We start from the raw sequence: 25,405 nt of genomic DNA on the forward strand, positions 1-25,405 counted from the left end.
GTGGGGTATGTGTGCATGTGCGTGCATGCACATGTGTAAGACAGAAGAGAAAGAACATACGACCTCATGAAGGCCTAAGGTTTTCTTGGAGGAAATTTTATTTTTAAGTTAACAGTGCTGGGCTGGAGAGATAGTTCAGTGTTTAAGAGCACCAGCTCTACAGCCAGAGGACTTGGGTTCAACTCCCAGCACCCACATGGCGCTCACAGCCATTTGTAATTCCAGTCATGGGGATTCAACACCTTCTTCTGGCCTCCACAGGCACTGCACACACATGGTGCACAAACATAGATTCAGGCAAAACACTCGTTTACATAAAATAAAATCTCAAAAAAGAGTTAGCAGTGCTGATCACCACTAAGTAGACCTTATAGACAAGCACATATTCTACACACACACCCTTTTTTTCTACTTTTTTATGTTTGTCTGATTCTTTAACGTCTGCATGGATTTCTTTTTAGAAATGATTCAGAGGAGCTTTGAACTGGGGTGGGGTTATGTGCACTGCACAGGCCTGGTCTTCTTCCTTCCAGAGGGAAAGGAGCAGAACTGAGGGACAGCCCGGTGACAGGAGGATGCGCATGTGCACAGGAGAGTAAGAAGGCATCGCAACTTCCTGGAGAACGGAGCCAAACTATGACCGAAGGCAAACTAGGTCCAAACCACACTGCTGCTCACAACTTCTGACCCACGTGGAAATGAACCCTGTGCACAGTAGGGACAGTACTTCTCAGGAGTCCTCAGCAGTATGGTGGTTTGAAGGAGAAATGGCCCCAGAGGGCTCTGAGTATTTGAACACTTGGTCCCCAGTTGGCAGGGCTTCTAAAAAATAAAATCCGAGCGTTTGGAACCCTTAGGATATTCATCCTTGCTGGAGGAAGTACATCACCAGAGGTGGGCTTGTGGGTTTACAGCCTTCCCTGCTTCCTTCTCTCTGCTTCCCGTATGCCACAGAAATGTGGTCAGTCAGCGTGCTTTTCCTGAAAGCACGTCATGCCTTCCCCACCATTATGGACTCTAGCCCTCTGGAATCATAGGCCAAAATTGACTCTTAGCTGCTTTTGATCAAGTGCTTTTGATCCTGGTATTTTATCAAAGCAACAGAAAAGTAACTAATGTAGGTAAGAAGGTGAGAGACTGGGAACACTGATGTTTCTTTCTGTTCCAACAGACGAATTAGGACTTAGAAACAAAAAGAGCAATTTTCATAGATATGGAACTATCTTGTGTCAGTTACACTTCATACAAGACACTACTGCTACTCTGAAGCCTAAGAGCCCTATAGGATATAGTCTATTGCCGACTCCACCTTACGAAGATGGCTACTGAAGCCACTTACCCAAGGCCAACCCACTAGTAAATGATAGATCTAAGATTCATACTCCAACCTCTAAGTTTTGGGTGTGTTTTGGTTTGTTTGGTACATGGCTTAATGGTGGTAGTGATTTGTTTTTTCCATAAATGAGTTTTTAAGGAGTCTGAGTCCCAAATACTTGCTGCTAAACGATCTCATCCATCCTAGATATCTCCCATTGTGCTGGCTAATTTTAGGTCAACTTGACACAGGCTGGAGTCATCTGAGAGGAGGGAACCTCAATTGAGAAAATGCCTCCAGAAGACTGGGCTGTAGGCAAGCCTAAAGGGTGTTTTCTTACTTAGGGATTGGTGGGGGAGGGCCCAGCCCATTGTGGGTGGGGCCATCCCTGGGCTGGTGGTCCTGGGTTCTATAAGAAAGCAGGCTGAGCAGGCCATGGGGAGCAAGCCAGCACCCTCCATGGCCTCTGCATCAGCTCCTGCCTCCAGGTTCCTGCCCCGTTTGAGTTCCTGTCCTGACTTCCTTCAATGATGAATAGTGATGTGGAAGTGTAAGCCAAATAAACCCTTTCCTTCCCAAGAAGCTTTGGTCATGGTATTTCATCACAGCAATAGAAAACCCAAAGACACCCATCCCTGCTGTATTCCCGGGCCTTTGCAGTTCTTCATCTCTCTGTCTCTGTCTCTCTCTGTCTCTGTCTCTGTCTCTCTCTCTCTCTCTCTCTCTCTCTCACACACACACACACACACACACACACACACACACACACACACACACGCACACTACTCCATTCCTGAGGCCAGCGCAATGCCTGACGTAAAAGAGTCTCAATGAGCACTAACTCAATGGACAGACTTTTTCAGCCACAGGCCATGGTTTCCAACGAATCACAAGGCATCTTTCCCAGAAATCAAGACAAAGCCAGGTGCAAAGGAGACACACCGAACTCTTTAAGTTGGTCCTAGGCTGAAGTTCAAGCGACAGGAAGAAAAATGACATATTCTTTGTAGTATTTAGTGGGTGAGACTTGTAAGAATCAGCAGAGATCTTTTTTATTACAGCAGAAGGGGGTCAGGAGCTTAGTCACTCTGCCTGGCACATCAAGCGCCAAGTTTTCATTCAACTGGTAAAGTGCAACGCCATCTTCCAGCCTCCACTTGAGCTGAAGGAGGTTCATGCTCACAAACCTAAACAGGTCTGATGGGAAGATGGGGAGGGGAGGGGAGGAGATAAAGCAGCTCCTACAAATTGAGAGCCAACACTCGGGGATACGTGAGCATGCAAATGCACACACTGGGTCAAGAGAGAATGAACCGGAAGGCAAAGCGGTCTGTGTAACATATGGGAGAATAGGTGAGAAGGAAGAGACGTGAGCCGCTCTTCCCCACACCGTTAATAAAAATGGCCCAGATATGGGACAGGTCTCCAGTCCCCAACACAAGAGCACACATGGCAGAGAAGTTCACTTCTGTTCTGCTAAGAACAAGGCACTGGGTAATGTCTTGTGGAACCTTACTTAAGGCACCATCCCTCACCCAGCTGAAGACATAAGCCAAGGAGCTGTCTGAACTGACTGACCAGAGAGTATCTGATGCTCAAACACACAGCAAGAGCAAGAGCAAGAGCAACGCCACACTGGGAGAAAGTGTTCAAACTCACAGAGGAGAGAAGGGGGTAAGGAGACCTGCAGTGCTGGGGTCAAAGGCACACACCGTTACCACCCAGCCAGCTAGCTTTCTTAGACAGGCCAGGGCCACCTGCACAGACAGGGGGATGCCTCACAGTGGGCTGGCCCTCCTGTTTTAATACATAATCAAGACAGTCCCCCACAGACACGCCCACAGACCAGTCTGATCGAGGCAATGCCTCAACGGAGGCTTTCCCTCAACCTGACTCTAACGCTAACTAGGACACCTTCTCTACAAGTCCCTCCACTAGATAACAAAACAAAATCTAAATTTGGAATTTGGTCCTTCTATCTGCTGTCACCTCCCAACATTCCCAGCATTTAAGTGACATTACATGTAACGACACAAGGCACTTCAGGACTTCCTGTCTTTGCACCTTTCAAAACCATCCCAGTGTCCTCCATTCCCGTGAAACTTCTCCGGCCACTTCGAGGCAGAGTCAGCCCCTCTTTCTTCCTCATTCCCATAAGCCCATAAGTCACAGCACTTAACAGTTGTTATGATTTGAGTCTAAGAAGTTCCCCAGGGTTCATGTATTAACTCCTGGGCCCCCATTGGTGGTGCTAATTTGGGAGGTTCTGGAGAGTCAAGAGGTTGAGACCTGACTGGAGAAAGTAGGTCACCAGAGGTGAGTCCTTAGATGTATCCTGTCACCGGCTCCTCCTGTCTTGTTATTTCCTGTCTGCCACAGGTACACAGCTCTCTCTGCCACATTCTTCCATGCACATGGGACCAGGTGACCACGGACTGAACCCTCTGAAACTTGAGTCAATCTAAACTGTTCCTCAGACTGCTTCTGACAGTTGTTTGGTCAGAACAAAGCAAAAGCTTAAAACACCGGTGTTACTCACAATATGACTCTCCTCCCACCACAGACCCTTGGAGGCCAAGGCAATGTCTTGCCACCCTTTGACTCCAAGTCTTAAGCCCCCACTACATGGCATTTGAATGTTCCCTAAAAATCTGCTGACTAACTCAGAGAATACACCCCATGACTAACTCGGGAATGTCATGCTGTGGAACAATCTTTTTCTATACTATGAATATGTATTACTCTCATTTGCTAATAAAAAGCTGATTGGCTGATAGCTGGGCAGGAAGAGATTGAGCTTGAGAGTCAGACTAGGAGAATTCTGGGAAGAGGAAGGGCGGAGTCAGAGAGTCATTGGAAAACACAGAGAAGCAAGATGAGAATGTCGTACTGAGAAAAGGTACCAAAAGCCATGTAGCTAAACACAGATAAGAATTATGGATTAATTTAAGCGTAAGAGCTAGTTAGTAATAAGTCTGAGCTAATGGGCAAGCATTTACAATTAATATAAGCCTCTGTGTGGTAATTTGGGAAGCGGCTGCTGGGTATTTGCAAACAGGCGGTCAGGACAGGAACAACATCATTCTTGGCTTTGTCTACTATTTTACCAATGAGCTAACTGAAGGTATCACCGACAACAAGCTTATCAAACTTGCAAGTGACAAGAAAGTAAATAAAGATCAGTAAGTGTTCTAGGTAACAGATGTTTTTAAAGATGTAATAGGAGAAATACCAGCCAAAATCACCTCCTAAAAGTTCTGTTAGTATTTCCAAAAGTCACTACAATAGCAAAGGAGGAAAGAGCCCTCTCAAGCTCCAGACACCAGGGAGAAAAGGCTCTGAGTGCCTGAGGCAGAACCCAGTCGGTCTACCATCATTTGGGCAGTGGTCCAAAGAAGTTTCCTAATTGCATACCTCCAGTTCCCTTTGCCATAACCTAGGAGTAACAATGTATCTACTGAAGTGTTAATAAAACTGTACTTAGGATTATGCCCTCCTTCAATACACTTATTTGTTGTTGGTTTATTATTAGGCTACTTCTAAGAATAATGAAGGATGTAAAGAATTGTGATTAAAAGCATAGCTCTGAAATTAAGAGCTCAAATACCAACTTTGAGTTTGGGAGCTTGCTGGGCCTTAACCAATTATTTCACTTTCTAAGTCTACACTGCCCTCAACCACTAAATGGAGACAATGATGGTATCTATCAAAGATACTCACTAACTTACTAACTGCCTACTTCCAGTTGGTTGGGGTGGGGAAACGTTGAAAATAAACTAGTATCTCTTAATAGAAAACTGGTTTAAAAAGTACATGATCTAGCTACACCACAGAATGATACGAAATTGCTGGGAAGACAAGTGGATATAGATATACTGAAACCACAAGTTCTTCAGATACTTGCAGCAAGCTTTCCTTTAGGCCACCAACCAGCTCCCAAATCATGACATGGAGACTTATTATTAGTTATGAATGCTCAGTCTTAGCTTATGCTTGTCCCACTATATCTTATAATTTAAATTAACCTTTTTCTCTTCCATTATGTTTTGCCTCAGGGCTTTCTACCGTCTTTCATTCTGTATGTCCTACTCCTTGTCTGGCTGGTTGGAGGCTGCCTGTCTGAAAAAGAGGATGTCTCCCTCTCCCTCTGATTCTCTCAAGCCTAGATTCCTCCTCCTCCTTACTCTCTCTGTCTGCCAGCTCCACCTATCCCTCCTCAGTCTGGCTATTAGCATTCAGCTTTTTATTAGAGTGATCAGGTGCCTTAGGCAGACAAGGTAAAACAGCAACACATCTTCATATAATTAAACAAATGCAGCATAAACAAATGTAACACATCTTTACACAGTTAAACAAATATTCTGCAACATAAACAAATGTAACACATCTTTACATAGTTACGCAAGTATTCTGCAACATAAACAAATGTAACACATCTTTACATAGTTAAACAAATATTCCACAACACATACTCTTTCCCGGGGGAAGCAAGCTGCAATGTGGTACATACAGTCTGATCCTATTTTTGAGAAATGTTTTCAAACAGAAAAACAAATTCATACATGCATGTATGTTTACCTACACTTTTGAAAACAGGAAGAGGCTGGAAAGAGACAATTGTTCCATGACCTAAATTTTTCAAAACATTAAAATTCCCTTCAAGTTATAAATGAATATGGAAATTTTAAAACAAAACTTGTATTTCTCCACTTGAGACACTGAGAATGAGTGTTTCACATTCTTGCAAACAAAACCATGCTGGCCTTTGTGCTGTGTGTCCATGCTGTGGGGTGAACACGTCTTCTAGTGGTTTTTATCCCACCCTCTGCAGTGGGGCACCGTGAAGTACCCATGAGTGAGGATTTCCCAGGTGCAGAGACCTCCTCATCTCTCCCCACAAAACTCCTTCCCATGGTACTGTCCAGAGGCCACCTTCTGAGTCCCTGTCTGCATGCAGGGTCCTGGACAACAGCGAAGTCCGTACTCTGACTTTTAGGTATTAGTTCTACAATATTTGGCTCAAACTTCACTTCCAGAATTACCACTTTCATTTCTTGGCAGAAACTCCATTTTGTTACTGTCCATCAGCTATCTGTTTTTACAAAATAGGCCATGAGTTTCTCACTAGGGGACAATGAGGAAACACAATTGCAAACCAATAACAAAATGACTCCTTAAAAAGAAAGTTAATTTGTCACTGCCCACAATGAGCATCTGCCATATACACAGTGACCTGTGGGATGAAGCGCTCACAGCAAAGTTTATGCTCTACGCAATGACTCAATGTTAATACACCACAGCAGCTGAAATCTGAGCTGTGCTGCCAGGGTGTATTATTTCCAGGTCATTTAATCTGTAGTAAATTAAATTCATAAGCAATGGAAAATGAAGACTACACAAAGCACATAACCTGGAAGTATGCAGACTAAAGATCCATAATGATTAGCTTTAGGAAAACATACATCTTGGACATGGATTCAAACTAGGTGACCCCCCTAGATCAAAATCACTTCATTCTACATTCTGATAGGCAGGAATAAATTATTCCAAGTGTGGCTCTACATGATGCTCTCCAAGAGGAATATTGCCCCACATCCCTAACACAGACCAATCCTCTAGAAAGTAAAGGAGGAACAAAATGGAAAAACATGGATGTTTCACGAATGTGTACATCACATGCAGGGCCATGCTAGTCTTCTCTGTATAGTTCCAATTTTAGTGAATGTGCTGCCACCAAACTAGACTGATGTTTGCCCCCAAGGCACGCTTGGCAGTATCTGGCAAATATTTTGATCATTATGGCTTTGGGAAACACACTGCAACTGCATCTAATGAGGAGAGGCCATAATGCTGCTAATTCCTACACAGCATAGATCAATACCACCCTCTCCCCACCCCCACCTTCACCCCCCACTCTCCCCAGCCCCCACCACAAAGATGCATCTCGTCAATAATACGAAGGCTGCTTTAAACCAAAGAGTCCAGATTAAGCTAATTTTAACAGTAGCTTTTTCATCGGACGGAAACAAGGATTAAATGAGACAATGGCAAGCAGAACGTATGCAGCTAATGTTATTAGTATCAACAGTCTGACATGACGTCATGCTGAGTACCTTAATAGCACTTATATCCATAGCATGCTGACTCACATTAACTCATCTGATGTCACAGCCCCACCCACTTTCTGCACTGCACACACACAATCACATCCCGACTACCGCTGCTCAGCTCTGGGCCACACAGTGAAAACAGTGCTCCTTTCTCAAAACAGAATAGCCAGGTGTAGCAGATCTGAGACCCACGACACAAGAGAAACAGCCCAATAAACCAGCACAACAGGCCTGTGTAGCTGGAGCTTTCCTGCCTGGCCCACAGTCAGGACAAATCTCTCTCACCCGCCAGTCCCAAGCCGCTCAAACCCGATCAAGTAAACACAGACACTTATATTGGTTTCAAACTGTATGGCCGTGGCAGGCTTCTTGCTAACTGTTCTTACAGCTTAAATTAATCCATTTCTATTAGTCTATACCTTGCCACGTGGCTTGTGGCTTACCGGTACTTTACATCTTCCTTGTCCTGATGGCGGCTGGCAGTGTCTCCCCCACTCAGCCTTCCACTTCCCAGCTCTATTCTCCTCCTTGTCCCGCCTATACTTCCTGCCTGGCAACGGGCCAATCAGTGATTTATTTATTGACCAATCAGCAACATATTTGACATACAGACCATCCCACAGTAGGCCTGAAAAAGAGAACCCTCAGGAGGCAGTCCAGGGGTCAAAGCAGTAACAGTCCTAAAATTCCACGGGGGTGCCACCAAAAGGGACTAAATTCTACTTTCCTTGGCGGCAGTGAGCAGGTTAACAATGGTGAAGTCTTGTAAGCCGGCCACTTTCCTCTCCCTGAAAAAGTTGGGTGGGCTCCAAGGAGAAGCTACGGTCTCTGCGAGAGTCACTCAGTTGAGGAATAGGCTCTCCCTAATCTCAGACAGCGAGAAGACAGGGCAGTTGGCCAGAAACAAGAAGCAACAATCTCCAGGCCCCAAGCAATCCCAATGCCAGCTACTCACCCAAGAGAAATGAAAACATTAGGTTCGTAAGAAAAAGACCTGCGCAAGAAGGCACATGGAACTACTCATCAGTTCTCAAAACTGGGAACAACCCAAGCACCACGCACAGAAGACCAGAGAAGCAAATTATCATGCCCACACATGGCGCGGGACTCCGACTGCCAACACATGCAACCATGTGAATGAACCTCAGGCAAGAGCTCATGCACACAGGCACACACATACATACACACACACGAGTGGAAGGGTGTGTGTGGATGTGTCCATCTTGTAAAGGGGTATGGCTGGGAGGAGCATGGGGGAATTTACTAGAGTAATAACCTTTCTGTTATATAGATTTGGGTTGTATGTGGAACACATTAGCAAATGCTAGACTCAAATGTGTATGTATGCTGAAAGTATGGGGTGAAACACACTGATGTCTAAACCAACTATGAAATGTATCCTCCAGATACAATGTGAATGGTCGCCAAGTTGAAGGATGGAAAGAGTGACCAACAAGGTAGTCAGTGGCTAATGGTAGAGCCTAGGTGGCTGGGCAGATGGGCACTAACATCACATCTGAAATGGGAAGGAGAAAGAACAGCCAGTTCCCAGCACCACAGGGACCAGGAGGTGGCTGGGAGGTCATGGGAGGAAGTGTAAGGCAGTGCTAGTTTTGGCCAGGCTGACCTGATGGCAGGCAACACTGGCCAGCATGGAGTAAACGTAAAGTTGATGCTTAGACCTTGGATGTCACCTCCTGCTCCTATGGGACCAGCTGCATCATTATGTGACTGTGGTCAGAAACAAGTCCCGCCCACTCGAGCCTTGGCTGAAGGGATCCAGCAGCCAGTGAGGGGATAAGAATACACGTGCTGTCCAGTTTTGACAAACCCCTATTTATAACATCTCTAGAAGCCACTTTTCTAGATAGAAACCGAATACACAGATGCCAATCCAAGTCTCACACATCTCCAGCAGTTCCACACAAGCCAAAAACAGGGAGCCTGCTGCTTCACCAACTGCTCCCCAAAGAAACGGCCTAAAGTCCAAGCAGCCCTCGACCATCTGCACATGGATGCTCCACTTTGCAGATGATCCACAGCAAAATCTGAACCAATAAGCAGAAGGCCCATCTCTAAGCCCGTGTCAGTCTGTCTCCCTGTCTGTCTCTGTCTCTGTGTGCGTGTGTGTGCGTGCGTGCGTGTGTGTGTGTGTGTGTGTGTGTGTGTGTGTGTGTGTGTAACAAACAACATTATGGAAGCCAGAGAGAATTAAAGGAATATATTTTTTTGGATGGAAAAAAAAAAATCACTCATATTTTTGAAAGTCCAGTTTCAATAATTTTAAGACTACTGTCTCTGTTCCCACCCCCACTCCAATGACATAGATCATCTAAATCTGACTACATAAGACAACATGTGATAGACTTTGTCATGTGATCAAAGAATATGCCAGAAAGTAGCACAAGTCTGCTGAGATGAAGCCACACACACACACAGCCAAGAAGAATGGACAGCTGAATTCAAAAAACATCAACAATTTCCAGAATTTAAAATCCTGAATCATGACATGACACTAGTGGAATTCAGGTGTTTCTGGTACATGGACTGCTCTCACCCAATGTGAGCTTGAACTGTTGACCTTGTGTACATCCTACTTCACAAATGAGTCTGTCAGATACGCTAAGCCTATAGGCTGAAGATGATGCCCCAACACTGCGGAGAAACCTCAGGTGACTGTCCAGGCAGCTGGCTGTTTCTGTCAACTCACATTTTTTTTTTTTGGAAGCTGCTTGCATGCACTTTCTGTTTTTATTTTATTTTATTTTATTTTATTTTTTTGGTTTTTCGAGACAGGGTTTCTCTGTGTAGCTTTGCGCCTTTCCTGGGACTCACTTGGTAGCCCAGGCTGGCCTCGAACTCACAGAGATCCGCCTGGCTCTGCCTCCCGAGTGCTGGGATTAAAGGCGTGCGCCACCACCGCCCGGCTGTTTTTATTTTTTATTAGGTAATATTATTTCCTTCTTGGATCTCTGAGGGAGTTGAAGATTAGTTAGTTATAGTTGAAGATTAGTTATGATAGAAAGTGAATTAGGTACATTTTGGACTTACCAAAATAGGATAGATAATGGAATTATTTTCTCTGAATTTGTCAAATACAAATGGACTAGACATTGTTTAGGTATTTATTACTTGTATATATTGTATATAGTTATTGTACTTTTGTATATAGTTTTACTTATGTTAGTTATAACCTTTTTTCTTTTTATTAAAATAGAAAAGGGGAAATATGGTGATATTTTATTTGTACTGAAATATGATTTTATTTGTATGTTAATAAATAAAGTTGCCTGGGGGTCAGAGCTAATAGCAAGCCATAGCAGAGCCGGGTGTTGGTGGCGCACGCCTTTAATCCCAGCTCTTGGGAGGCAGAGCTAGGTGGATCTCTGTGTGTTCAGGGATACAGCCAGCATGGAGACACACGCCTTTAATCACAATACCAACCATAGAAGACCTGGAGGTCTATACAGACAGGCAGTGAAGAGGAGGTCATGTGGTTGGGTTTACAATCAATGAGAAGGCAGAATAGAAAGTCAATAAAAAGCACAAACACACAGGAAGTAGGTCTCTTTCGGAGAGGTAGTACAGCAGCAGCAGTGAAGGGTAAGGTTTTTAGCTCTTAGCTATAGCTCTGACCTCTTGGCTTTCATCTCTGTATTGGCTCTGTGTTTCTTATTTAATAAGACGGTTACATCTACACAAGTCATTTCTAACTTAGGCACTACAATCAACTTCGGAGAAACTATGGACAAGTCACTTTCACTGTTTTCTTCCCTACACAATCTAAGTCATGCCTGGCCTGAGTGGGCCCTGTGCATCTCCCCAGAAAAGAACAGGACAGCAGAGAACTTCTGGCTATCAGTGCCTACAACTGCTCTGCTCTTTCTCAACCTGGCCTTTCTGGTTTCCAGGGAACTCTTAGAACCATCTGGAGCTTCTGGACTCAAGGTCTTACAGCAGGGCGTACACATTTCAAATAAAACCATCTCACAAACCAAAACAACTTCTAGGCCAGGGGTAGGGGTGAGGTTGGGTGGATGGGTGGCAGCTCAGAGGCTGTGGTGCTTTAAATGAGAAATGCCCCCTGTAGCCTCAGGCATTTCAAGGCTTTGTCCCCAGAGGGTAGTACTGTTTCAGAGAGATTATGGGGTGGTGCAGCCTGGCTGGGGTGGGAAACAGTCACTGGGATCTTTGAGAGTTTAAAAGCCCCACTTGGAGTTCCTCCTCTGCATTTCAAGATGTACTCTTTTAGTTCCTGCCACCGACCTCCATGCCTGCCGCCGACCGCCATGCCTCAGGCTTGCCATGGTGGACTCTCATCCCTGAGAAACTGTAAGTCCGAATCAACTCTCTTCCCTTAATTACCTTTCTTTGGTCACAGTACTTCATCATAGCAACAACCAAGTAACTAATACAGGGGTCAAGACCCCAAAAAGGAGCCTGAAGAGCATGGAGGAGTCTCTGCAGTGCCCGAGATAGGGGAGTCCTGCTCCTACCCGGGAATCACTGTGCCAGTCACCAAGAGGAGACCTGAGATCCTCATCACACAGAACAGCAGGACCGCATCTGAATCCAGATGGAGCACACCTGCAAGCAGGCCATGACGAGACTGGGACGCTGACTTGGGTCTAAGAGAGGCAACAATGGCGCAACGTCAACTCTTCCCCAACTGCAAACACACTGCATTCTGGCTAGAACCCTAAGTCAGTTAGAGGCACTGACCAGAAGACGATGGACAGGCGGCCACCACAGCATCAGGCTCTGCCACCACCCTGCTTCCAAGCCTCCAGGGACAGTGAGTGGGTAAAGAGCTGACACTACCACAACCTGGAAAAAGTTAAGATTTCTGCATAAATAAAGCTCCACCGGGGGGTAAGTTTCCATCATGACCAGTTCGTCTGGAAGCTGTTAAAGGCCTTCCCATCAGCAGTGATGCATGCCCAGCTGATGGGGAGTCATCCACACTCTTCTCATGTGTTCAGGCCTTGTCCACCCCTCAACCCACCTCTACCGCAGTGAGTAGAGGGTCCTTCTCTACAAGAGAACTATGCCAGTCTTGGGGAGTCAAAGCTGCTGGTCCCTGCAGATGCCCTGGAGGCTAGAAGTCTGCAAGTACAACCCCAGTTGGCTGCGATGGCTAATACTGAATACTGCTGCTTCCCACACCAAAGCTGGCCTTCCCAATCTTGGGACAAGTAATCAGGACCAGCATGAGCCCTTTCTCCACTGGGTTTACCCTCTCCCATTTCAGTAACTGGGGCTCTGGTTACGTGTGAGACCAGAGGGCAAGCCAAAGAGCTGAAAAATGAAGACTCCACACCTAGTTCTTGCCGAGAGCAGACTCTGTAAAAGCTCAGAAGGGAGAGAGTGAACTCAAAGCAATGAAATCAGTGAAACTGACAGGAAACCTGGCTAAGCCTAAATCATACCGAGGCCTCCCCGAAGTGCCAGAATGCTTTCCGCAGGAAGGGACTGATTCCTACTTGTCCCAGGTGTGGATTTTCTTAGGAATAACCAGACTCCCTGAAAGTCGCGCCCAGAAGAGCACGGAGGCCATCAACCGGCTCTGGAAACCCCCCTGACCTAGGTTTGCTCTGGGTAAAGAATCCAGTGAGGCCTTCCAGAAATTTCTCAGGGAGTCTGACATCTAGGGACCAACCATTCACCTTCAACCAATACCACCAATGCTCTAAAAACAATTCCAAACAAGACTGAAAAATACAAGAAAGGGCCAGAGAGATGGCTTAGTGGCTACTCTTCCAGAGGATCTGGGTTCAAGTCCCAGCACATACATGTTGCCTCACAACAGTCTATAATTCCAGTCCCAGAAGGTCTGACACCCTCCACTGACCTCCACAGCAACAGGTATGCATGTGGTGCTCAGACATACACACAGGCAAAATATCCATGTACATAAAATTAAAAAATGGAAAAAAAGTTTATTTTAATTAAAAAGTATTTTTAAACCTCCACAAGCCTTAGTCAATCTATCTCAATTTATTTCACAATTCTGAATTTCACTCTGGATAATGGACAGTTAAGCAAGTGCCTTTATCTTCTGGTCTGTTATCCAAAGCCCTCAGGCCAGGGAGGAGGGGAGAAAACCTCTAAGTCACCTGCTTCTTCCTGGCTGTCCCCTCAAGGGTCAGCAGAGCCGCCTGGCATTGTAGTCAGAAAAGAATGCCGGGAGATAAAAGCAGACTAAACCCTGCTCCTCCCTTTGCCAGGATTAGCAAGCAGCTGCCTAAGGATCCCCAGCCCCTCCTTCCCCCAACACCCAGAAGCTGGGGGCAGCCTGAGCCTCCAGCAGGAGTCTCTGCCAACTGCTCCTCACCCCCACCCTGCAAACTGCACTGCCCAGGCCGACAGATGTAGCTGCTATTCACTGCGCCCAAGGCAGGACAAAGCTTCCCCAGAAACACAAAGCAAAAGGGCTTCAGGCAGGGCCACCTTTAAGAGAAGCCACCTGCCGGATCCCTCTTCCACCATGCCCCCAGAGCACGCATGCGCACATACATACACGCTACACATGCACACACAAACACAGCCTTTTCAAATCTCTCTAACAGGTGCTGGCTCAGGTCAGGTGACTTTCTCTGAATCACTGGGCAGTTCTCTCAGAAAAGGAGTACTGTATTGTTACTTCTCAGATAGTATGCTATAGGATGCTAATCACTAATCATACATTAGAGAGGAGAGAGAGCGTGAGAAGGTCCTTTATGTCCAAATCACACAGTGTAGCAGCTTCTGTTAGTGAGAACTTCTCAGGCCCTTTCATGTGGCAACACACACACATTTAGACCCTCCCCCACTATGTGGTGTCACAGAACACTTCAGGATTGGCTTCAGAGCTTGGAGAAATGACATCCCCTTCTTTCAGGGTCACCCAACCTCCAGATTAGCTCTTCCATCACCTGGCATGGAGAAGAATCACCTTGACTGTATGTTTCTCCTACGAGCTTTGGCAAGAGGAAAGCAACAGGCAGATGAATGCACACACACTGCTATTCGGGTCCAGTGGTGATGGAACTCCTCCAGGGACCGGAAGAAACGAGTAAGAGGGCCAGAGCTTGCACATCACTCAAAGCCAACTCTGCCTATGCATCAGCTGTGCACATGCCACAGGAAATAAGGGCATGCCCCCAGGAGCCAGCTAGTTTTGTGTGTGTGTTTTTAAATATTGATTTTTATTTCATTTGCATTGGTGTTTATCCTGCATGTGGTATCTGCATGAGGGCACTGGATGCCCCGGAACTGGAGTTGCAAACAGTTGGGATCCGCTGGGAAACAAACCTAGGTCCGCCACAAGAACAAGAAGTGACCTTAACCACTGAGCCATCTCTCCAACCCTGAGCCAACTAATTTTCTTAAGGAGTCTTCCCTGCCCCTACCCTCACCAACTATCTTATATTGTCCGTCAGAGTACCCGGGTCGCTGCCCTCAAGGCACACACACACCTGTGTTGGTAAGCCATCAACACAATAACCATTACACACTATCTAGGTGAGCTCAGCCATCAGCACCCCCGACTCCAGCAGAAAAACCTGAATGGAGCAGGAGGAAGACCCACAGACCTTGACAGTGAGGGATTCCTGGGTACTCTGGCCCACCTTTCCTATCAAGAGCCAGATAAATAATGGCATAGGTAGTGATACACTTTCTGACATCACACAGATCCTCACAATCACTCATAAATTTCATATTCCAATTACACATCTCAGATTTTCTTTCAAATCTGAAAACAGCACACCTTACTCCCCAAGGGAAACTATTTATTAAATAGATTCCCAACTTTGGGTGAGAAGAACACCGCACCTGGATCAGCACCTGTACCTTGGGATGAACTTAGAGAAAATCAGCCTCTGGCCATCTCTTGACCTTCTTGGGGTGTGGACTTTCTACATTGTTCACAATGAAGCTGACCTTGAAAGGTATCACCAATGATCTGTGTGGTTGAGTACAAACAGATGCATGCATGAGCATGTGCGCGCGGGCGACACACACAACACACACACACACACACACACACACACACACACACACACACACACACACACACACACACGGTGGGGAGAGCAGAGCATTCTCAAACACTCCCCAACACACAGGAAGCCTCTCACAAGCTAGCTGCTCTTCTCTGAAAGTTGAGACTATTCCTGGCACATGCGTTTCTCAGAACACCTTTGTCAGAGTTGCTGGTTGTGGTTAGTGTCTGGGCACTATCAAGAGGCTGGGGAATTCCTCCAGCTCTGTGCGTCCTGGAAGGGAGGAAGCCCTATATTAATCCTCCCATCTCAGTTGCATCAGAAGAAAAAGAAAAAAAAAAAAAACTCATGAGGGATCACCAAGCAGTACTAAAGGAGTGCTATTTAAAAATAAAAATCCGGGGCTGGAGAGATGGCTCAGCTGCTCTTCCAGAGCCTAGGTTTAATTTCCAGCACCCATATGACCGCTCAGAACCACCTGGAACTCCAGTTCCAGGGAATCTGACACTCACAGGCACATAAAATAATAATAATATAACAATGTTATGTAATAATAAACAATGATAAAAATTTTAAAATAAAAATACTTTCATGTGCTTTATACCTTAGGATAGATGTCTGAGTTTATTCCTAGCCTCTCTCTCCAAATTCTCTTCTTGCCCATTCAGCAAAATTAGTACAACCTGGGAGACACTGGACTTGAGTGACTGCTGACAGCCTTCCTCGGAAACACTTCCCACTCCCCAAGCATCCCCAGCCCAGACAGCAAAATCAAGTCCCGCCCGACCCCTTCCCCTCTACTCTTCTCAAGGCTATGGGAATTCTTGGGCTCCACTCATTATTCCTGCTGTCACTGGAGCTGGGTAGGGCTTTCTTAGCAGTAGCTGCTGCTGAAGCTGGTGCTTAAATACTTGATTTAAAACACTTTATTGTTTAAATACCAGTTTGCCTCTGAAGCAGACAAGCCTCAAATGCTGCTTGCTAATTATCAGCCCCTCTACACAGCACTTTTCTCTTGGAGCTGATGCTGAGGGTGAGGATGCTGGTGCAGCGCAAAGGCTCCAGCTCTCCCGAGAGCCTCCTCAAAATCCCCACAACAAAGAGGCAAAAACATGGGTCCACTGCTGCTATCATACCGCTGCACCTTGAAGAGTTCTGGGCTGCATGTGGGAATACCAAATGATGACGAGCCACACTACTTGTCGTCCTGGAGCTGAGCTAGCGGAGAGGAAGTGGAGGTAACAGCAATTAGGGTTTGTGCAACCATGCAGGCAGATCAACTACCACTGGTCCATCCACAGCTGGTTTTCCTGGACTGGTAGAACGCGGGCAGGTGAGATCTTATATGAGTCTCCAAGGATGTCAGCAAAAAGGATGCAGAAGGATGAGCATATGGAAGGTGTCGAGAGAAAATAAAGGGGTGTCTACATGTGCAACAGAGAAGGCAGTAAATGCCGGGAAGAGGGAGGGTGACCAGATCAAACCCAACCTGCTTGCATACCAGATTTAGAGGTATATGCTCAGGAAGTGGGGGGGGGGGCTACGGAAGCTCTCTAAACAGTAGCCATCAGATGGCTGAGTCCCTCAAGGTCTCTGAAGGAAGCAGATGGGCATCCTAGAGGGCATGTGCCAACCACACAGAGCAGCAGGAGGACAGGGTGAGAGGCAAGAGGTACCTGCAGCCATGCCAGCAGGGTCCTTCCAGGCATCTAGACCTCTCCTCAGTCTCTCAACCAGGCCTGACAGCCAAAGGATCCTGGGAGTGGTGCTGCTTCTCCTCATCTCCCCAGAACCCCGGCTACTGAGGCTCTCTGAAAATGTGCCTGGCAGGGTCCACACTACAGCATTCTTGACTATCTGCTGAGACTAAACACAAGGCATGAAGTCACGAGTTTTGCCACAGGTCTGAAGAAGATAAAGTGTACCAAAGGATTGTTACTCAATAAACAGAGCTATAACATTTTTTTTTAACATGTAAGGTTTCCTTAAGAAAGAGTAAAGCTCCTGTCACTAAAGAATTTAAAAATAGAGTAGACAGATGCCAGACTTGGGCAATTCTGACTAAAAATACACATTCCTAGTCAGGAAGGCGGATGATATAGAACAATATATAATGACATCCGTATGGAAATGCTATCATACAGGCTGGCAAGATGGCTGAGCACGGAAAGGCATTTGCCGTGCGAGCCTGATGACCAGACTTCAATCCTGGGAATCCACACCAAGATGGAAGAAGAGAACCAATCCCACAAGAGGAACCTCTGACCTCTGACATGCGCACCACGGAACATGTGCATGAAGACATACATTCCCACAATAAAAATTAAAGTTTTTTTTAAAAAATAAAATGCTAGAATGAAACCCATCTCTGTAAGCTAGCTTTAGATTTTTAATTTTTAAAAAGATACTCTCTTGTGAATACTTCCACTGCAAAGTCTAGGACTCCATAAAACACAGGATAACTGCCCAGAAAGCTACACCTTCACATGCTACGAACATGTGAGTCTGATGGTCAGTTTGGGTTATGGGCCACAGGGCTACATGAGCATCTCCATGATGGGATGCTGCCTGAAACAGACAAACTAAATGCTTTGAAAAAGTCTTTTTCTAAATGATTGCCTTCCAGTTGCTCTTCCACAGTCCCCTCCAAGTTTAGCTGATCTGGACCATAACGGCTATCTTCATTGAGAAGATGTTCTCTCCCTTGTGCTGAATAATACAGTGGCCACCAGCCAATCACTGGGCACTGGAGACGTAGGGAGGGCTTACTTCACTGCAATTTAATAACTACATGTGAGAACATGAGAGCGGTTCTCATATTGGCCCCAATCCTCCTGCTCCTCTCTAGCCGGAAGGCAGGGCAGTCAACTCCAAAGAAAACAGCAAGACAGGAGAAGCCTTGTGTTTCCTGTACCTGAAGCACCACCAGGGAACAGAGAGCGGGAACAAAGCCTCTCACCCCAGAGAGCTTTACCTTTCTCTGCCTGGACCAACAATTAACACAGGCAGCTTACACCTGCCCTGGGAGATCAACATCTTCCAGCAAGGAGACTCATTCCCAAGGATGACCCAGAACATCCTTAGAAGACTAAACCTGGAGTCTCAAAGCTGGATTGTACTGGAATTTGGGGCTATGTTGAAGTACAGAAGGCCAAGACAAAGAAAAGTAATCTGACTAAAGAAATGCAGGAAGGCAGTTAAGTTCCACGACTTTTCCAAACCTCACAAAGTTTTCATTCTGAAAATATATCATATCTACATTTCCAAACACCACTAACTGGATTCCTGCCCAGCTCCGGCCCGGAGGCCAAAATCAGACATGACCCAAACTCTACATTAACACGAGAGATTGTTCCAGTTTTGATCTCTGCCTCACAGACATTGCTTCCGCTGAAATACACAGTCCAAATCTACCAAGAAGGTGCTTGTCTGCGTTGAGAGACAAAAGCTGCGTCAACCTTGTGTCATACCACATGAACACAGGCCCAGGAAGAGCGCTGGCTGGGCACCTATTCAAACAGCCCTCAACATCCAGGGAGTGCAGCACCCTCCCAAGCATGTGTCAGGAGAGCAGACACATGCAGAGCTGCAGACAGGCACCTGCTCAGGATCCCCGGTCCAAGGCATGGCTACTTCCCTCTCTAGAGACACAGCCAGCCTGCTCCAAGGACAGCCTCTTGAGGAGAAGGACAGAAAGTCTAGCTGGGACAAAGTCCTAAAAAGACTACATAAGAAAAGGGGGGGGGGGGGCAGACAACAAACCATCCAAGACTACACACTTTTGTTTTTTTGAAGTTTACTGGAAGATGGGTTTTTTTCCCTCCTTCTTACTCTATAAAAAGAAAATGTTGCAACTTCCTTTGTCACAGCACACGCTTAGGGAAAAAAAAAAAAAAAAAAAAGGCCTAAGCCATTGCTTCACTTTCTCAACTGCATTAACGACAGACCTTCCTTCCCCAGCCCTGCCCTGCCCTCTCCTCGACAGGAAGCCAGAAGCCAGGTGACCAGGGCTGGGCAACGAAGGATGTGGAGTACTCTGAGGCCCAGGGAGGAGAAAAAACCATTGCTGCAACTTCAGCCCCACACTCCTCGCCGGCTTCCATCCTTCCTCTCCAGCTCTTTAGAAGAGTTCATTAGGAAACATTCTCTCCTTGGTCAAACAAAAGGGAGCAGCCCGCAGACCCACCCACTTCAATACAGGCCAGCTGCTGGCTAGAGTTCTGCTGGCACCCTCCACAGATGGTCTCAGGTGTGTGTCCACGGAGCGTGGGCTGCACCATGCAGTGATCCCACCTCTACCCGCCCCGTCTTGGGGAGCCCACCCATGAGTCTCTGTGATCCCACCTCTACCCGCCCCGTCTTGGGGAGACCACCCATGAGTCTCTGTATACTTTACTGGCCACCTGTGGCTCTCTCTCTGCTACTTACATAGCACCAGCCTTTCCATTGATCTATTAATAAAACTAAGTACCAGACCAGAGGAGGTTCTAGACTAGAGTGCAGACTGGAGTAGCCATGCCTGTTTTCATTCATTTTATACATTTTGTATAAAACTGTAAGCTCCCAGCTGGGGGGAGGGTGGTGCATGCCTTTAATCCCAGCACTCAGGAGGCGGAAGAAGGCGAAACTCTGAGCTCGAGGCCACCCTGGTTACAGCAAGTTACAAGATGGCCAGGGCTACACAGAGAAACCCTGTCTTGAAAAACAAAAACAAAAAAACAAAATACGTTTCTAAAGACAAGGCCTACTAACTAGTCTTACCATTGTAGCAATTTGTACCCCAAAAAAAAGCATTTCATAAACATTAAAAATAAAACATTGGCTGCTAGGTCACCTACGTTCTGAATTATAATGGGACCATAGAAGAACTGCTCGGAGACAGTACTGTGGACTACAGAAAGACCAGGTTTCAGAGTCAGGCACTCTCAGAGCCCAGCAAGGCAGCTCACACTTGGGAGAAGAGGGTGGTGTTATCAGGCAGAAGGGGTAGCCAAGGGCAGAAGCTACAGACGATGAAAAGTCAGCTCGAGCTATAGAGTGAAACCCTGCCTCACAAAGGAAAAAGAAGCCGCCTTGGCTATTCCTTCTGCCTGACCATCTTGGCTATCCTCTTTGACCAAGTGTGTCTGGTGTTCACCCACGAGTCACCTTTCCGAACCTGCCAGGTAAAACTAAAACACACACACACACACACACACACACACACACACACACACACACACACACACGGGGAAAGAGGGGGACGGGGACAGAGACAGAGACTGACTCCTGGCATTTCAGAACCTCTTCCCTTTTTAGTTTCTCCTTTGTACCTGTTACTATCTGACAAGCTGTATCATCTAATTACTGTGTTCTGTCTTCCGCTGCAGGAACACAAGCCCTCTGCAGATGAGGTTGAGTTTTGTCTGCTTCATACAGAACCTAAAATAACGCTTAGCACTTGGTGTTCAATAACTGCTAATGAATTAATTACTCTGAACATGTTTCATCTTCTGTAGAAAAGACTTTTACTTTGCAGTACCACTGCAAGGACTAACCAGGGTGCACACAGCATCAGCTGCATGCCTCACCCACTGTACCTATCCACTGCAAGGACTAACCAGGGTGCACTCAGCATCAGCTGCATGCCTCACCCACTGTACCTATCCACTGCAAGGACTAACCAGGGTGCACACAGCATCAGCTGCATGCCTCATCCACCACATCTGTTCCATAAGAACTTGTTATTAATTCAAGAGACCTGGGAGCAGCTGAGCTTCCAACAGAGGTCTGAATCACAGAAGGGTACTGTATGAATCAAAGCCAGCATGTGGCTCTACAAAAGTCATTCTTAGCACTGCTAATTTTCTTATTGCTTACATCTTACGGAGGTGGGGGGTAAGACACACACATGCTACAACACACACGTGGGTCCTGAGGATCGAACTCAGGTCAGGCTTGGCAGCAGGGTACCCGGTGAGCCATCTTACCAAACCTAATTAATTTCCTTAAGTAGCAAGTCATTCTGAATCTGGGGGGTTGGGGATGAAGAATACCGGAAAGCAAACCCTGCTTAGCAATTCAGGGTCTAGCCCACACTGCTAAAACAACAAGAACAAATAAACACTCCAAGTCTCCGACTTCCTCTGTCTCACACAGCAGAGACTCCGGGGGGGGGAGGGGGGGGGGTAAACCCAAGGGGATGACAATGACTACTTTCCCATTCCAGGCTAATCCAGCCATCTGGGCACCCTGATGGCCAGTCAGCAGGGGAAACAGGAGGCATCGTGGGGGAAAACAAACATTTACAAACACTGGGTGAGTGAATAAAAATACTGCAGCCAAGGAGGATAAAATAACACTGGCCTACGAAAACGGAGAAAAACCTGGTGGAGGATGGCTCCTGTACAGCGCCTCCCCTTGGACCAGGTGACCCTCCTTTCCCCAGCCCCGTCATTTTCCCGGCATGGAAAACTGAAGGAAAGGCATTCAGTGCACAAGCTTTGCTAATCAAGTCTGAGCCTTCTGCCTTACAAACGGAGAAACTGAGGGAAATCCAAACATGGCCCAGAGCTGGAAACCAGGTTGCTCAGGTCCTCTTTCCTATGCAAGCTGCTGGACATGGGAGAAGTGGCCCCATGAGACTGAGAGCTCTGACCTCAGACCCGTCAATCTGACGCTCGAAACTGGTCTGTCTTGCAACACACAGGCACAAGGCCAGCAGACAGAAACACCAGCCTGTATCTATGTCCACTGTGGGTCTAGAGCTAGTCAAGAACTGGAAGAGAGTTGGCACACTCCACAGGACAGGAGGGTCTCCGTCAAGGGAGGAAAATGGGGAGGGGGCCTAGAGCAGGGAAGAGGAGAGGGAGAAGCATTAATTCTTGAGAATTACATGAACAGAAACACACGGTACCTCCTCGAGTCGGATCTGAGTGGATGGAGCAGCTGTCAGGAGACAGGTCAGGGACACACGCTGACAGGGAGGGTTTTACTATACCCCTAGCTATACCCCAGAGCCCAGCCAGCACTGTCCCGCTCTGGGTGCTACCGTGCATCCAATCCTGAACTTTGTTTTTAATGACAGCATCAAGTCACGATGTTGAGGTAAGAGGCTATGGTTGGTGAGAGGGGTCCATGGATAAAGGTGTTTGCTGACAAACCTGACCATTTAAGTTCAACCCAAAGAACCCATAAGGTGGAAGAAGACTTGCCCCCACACACACACATGAACTCACACAAAATAAACATAATAATGTATTTTATAAATTTTCTAAAAAGAAAAAAGATACAAAAAAAAAAAAAGCAAAGACGGAAGTTTCCAAGGAATTAACCATCTAGTCTAATACTGAACCAAATATCTTGCACATGGAGAAATGCACTTAAGAAGTACAGTAACAGGGAAGGCAAGGGTCTCTTCAGCTTGACAGGTTAAATTTTTTTCTACTTCCTTTTTGGGGGAGGAAGAGGTAAGAAAGAATTCCAGGGACTGAACCCTGGGCCCTCTGCATACATGTTAAGCACATGCTCTGCTACTGCACTATGCCTCCGCTTCAGGACTCATTTGGACCCGAAGACCTCAGGAAAGACCAGCCTTTGTGGGGACAGAAAAAGTTGATGTAGTTAGAATGGGAAAGAGGGGGACAAGGAAGACACAGAGAGAGCGATGTAAAGGAATGGGAATGTGGCAGAAAACAAGTCAACATTCCAACGTGGGGCAGGGTGGTCATGACCAGACCTGGCGTCATCTGGCTAGATCGCTCTAATTAGCAGGCAGAAGCAACCCAATGGGGGAGCTACAGGATCAGAGCTGGGCTTCAGGCAAACTGATCCCCAGAAACACACCAAGGAGCGGAAGGGAAAGACCTCCATTCCACTGCTGACTGTCTGAGTTACTGTCCCTCATCCGCCTCATCTTCTCTCTATTGCTTCCTTTTCTACTTACGCCTCCACTTGCTCTTACTTTCTTTCATGAATCTGAGCCATGGTAATCAAGTCCACGACGTGAGGAGAGTGTGAGATGCAGGAGAGGGATCTAGAATGCTGCCACTCCTCTAACAGCACAGAAGGAGGAAGGAGAGGGGAGGAAGCCGCTGAGCATCCCTGGCCAGCTCTGTGAGGCAGCATGGATGCTTGTAATCCTGGTAGTCTGGGAGGAGGGCACCACATAGTTTTCCACAGGAAGAAGCAGTAACAAAAAGACTATGATACAGTGTGCTCTCTCTCACTGTGGCCCTTGGCCTGCCAGTGGCCTAGATGGCAACAGTGAGGCGGGGAAAGGCATGAGATACCCCCTTGCTAGCCTAGCCTCTCCAACACCAGGGCATGAGTGGCTTCCACCAGTCTGCCCGCATTCCTAGGATGCTCTGAGTTCCTTCCACTACTCATGGTCCTGGCCATCCTCCACTCCCCCACAGCATACCCCGAGCTCTCCAGAAGCCAAGCATGGCCAGCAATCGGCAGGCTCCACCATCAGTGTCTTTTCTCCCCAGCTCCTGCAGAGCCTGCTCCTTACAGGTCTACTAGCTTTCTCCTAAGAATCAGAGGTCAAGGAAGAAGGCTTCAATGGGAACGCGAGAAAGCATGCTATTCTGAGGACAGGGGCCCCTTCTGTCACAGTTAAAAATAAACTCTTAGCAACTACACCCAACTCCTCCAGCCAGAAGCCAGCGGGCCATGGTTGATAAATTGTGTAGGACAAATGAAGTCCTGAGGACAGAGAACAGAGGACAGTTAGTGAAACATGGAGTTAACTCCATGGAGGCTGAGGACTCCCCAAGTCCTACCTCTTGGCTCCTATCACTCAGCCCACATACCCCTGCCCCCCCAATACACCTTAACTCCAGGAAACAGACATAGAACATGGACCTGAGCCCTGCCTTGTATCAACACCTGTCCAGGGACTGGAATGCCCAGGTAGACATCAAGGAGATCTCCTGCGCAGACTCTCCAGCTAAGAGACACTCCATGTGTACAGCTTCCTCACTTTGCTCCATAGAACCCCAGCAGTGAGAGAGAGGATGCGCCTCCATGGACACCATCGATGTCTCTGCCACCACAGTGAGAGGGTAAAGGCCTGTTCTTTGTACCCTTTCTAGGTGGCTGAGCTAGGAGGCCCTGAAGGGCCTTGGCCCAACTCAGCAAGGAGGTACGCAGAAAGCCAGGGCCCAGTTACTCCTGGAAGTCAATATAATGAGGTCATACTTCAGGATGTGGTAACATGAGGCCCCACACCGTGGGGTGGAGAGTGTGACTTAGGAGTAGGGCAAGAGGACAAAGGGGCAGCACACCCAGTCCCAGGCCAGGGCAGGCACTGGGGGCAGATTCATACCCACTGGCAAGAGCCAGAGGTAAACAGAGCAGAAGGCCTAAAACCATCTAAAAACTTGCTCACCTCCTCTGTCTGGCCCTCCCCTGCCTGGGGAATGAGCAGGACAGCTCCTCACAGCCTTTGTCTAAGTGACTCCAGACGCCTGCAGAAGCCACAGCCAGGGCTCATCACTTAGCACTCAAGACAGAGATTTGACCCGAACCGCCCACCAAGCTCAGGCTGGAAGGGGAGAGGGCACAGAAGGAGGGCACAGGTGAAAAATGAGACAAACCTTTCAGTGTGTGGCAAGAGGGCCTGGGACGGACACCAGGGTCTGGCTACGAAGAAAGAAGTGCAGCAGCGGCGTGTTTATTTTTAAACACTAGGACAGAGGGGCTAGGTATCAGTCCTGGCCCAAGGCAGGAGGCCAGGCTGTAAACGGTCAGTATGGTCTGGAAGGCTCCTAGTAACAACAGGATACTCACAATGCCCGTGCAGGGACCAACTCAATCACCTGCCACAAAGAACAGGGAGGGTAAGGAGCTCCAGGGAAGAAGCAGGAGTCCGCACAGGCATTACTCCTCTGGGTTCCCTCCCTTCCCTTTGCTTCAGTCAGAGAAAGACCCATCTTGGAGCTAAACTAGAAGAGAGGCATCAGCAGCACAGCTCCCTCCTGTCTGCTCAGGCAGAAGCTCCTTACACGGAC

General features: G+C 47.2%; 1 protein-coding gene and 1 pseudogene across 1 annotated transcript in view; both read right to left on the bottom strand.

Annotated features, from left to right (window-relative positions):
- The window catches only part of Mapkapk2 (MAPK activated protein kinase 2), a 45,785-nt gene that overhangs the window by 12,678 nt on the left and 7,702 nt on the right, over positions 1-25,405 (bottom strand). The window lies entirely within an intron of this gene.
- Positions 6,957-7,054, bottom strand: LOC128110243 (uncharacterized; annotated as a pseudogene).

Source organism: Peromyscus californicus, unplaced genomic scaffold (genome assembly GCF_007827085.1).
Source record: "Peromyscus californicus insignis strain IS unplaced genomic scaffold, ASM782708v3 Scaffold_14__1_contigs__length_90479793_seg_2, whole genome shotgun sequence".
NCBI classification, from domain to species: domain Eukaryota; kingdom Metazoa; phylum Chordata; class Mammalia; order Rodentia; family Cricetidae; genus Peromyscus; species Peromyscus californicus.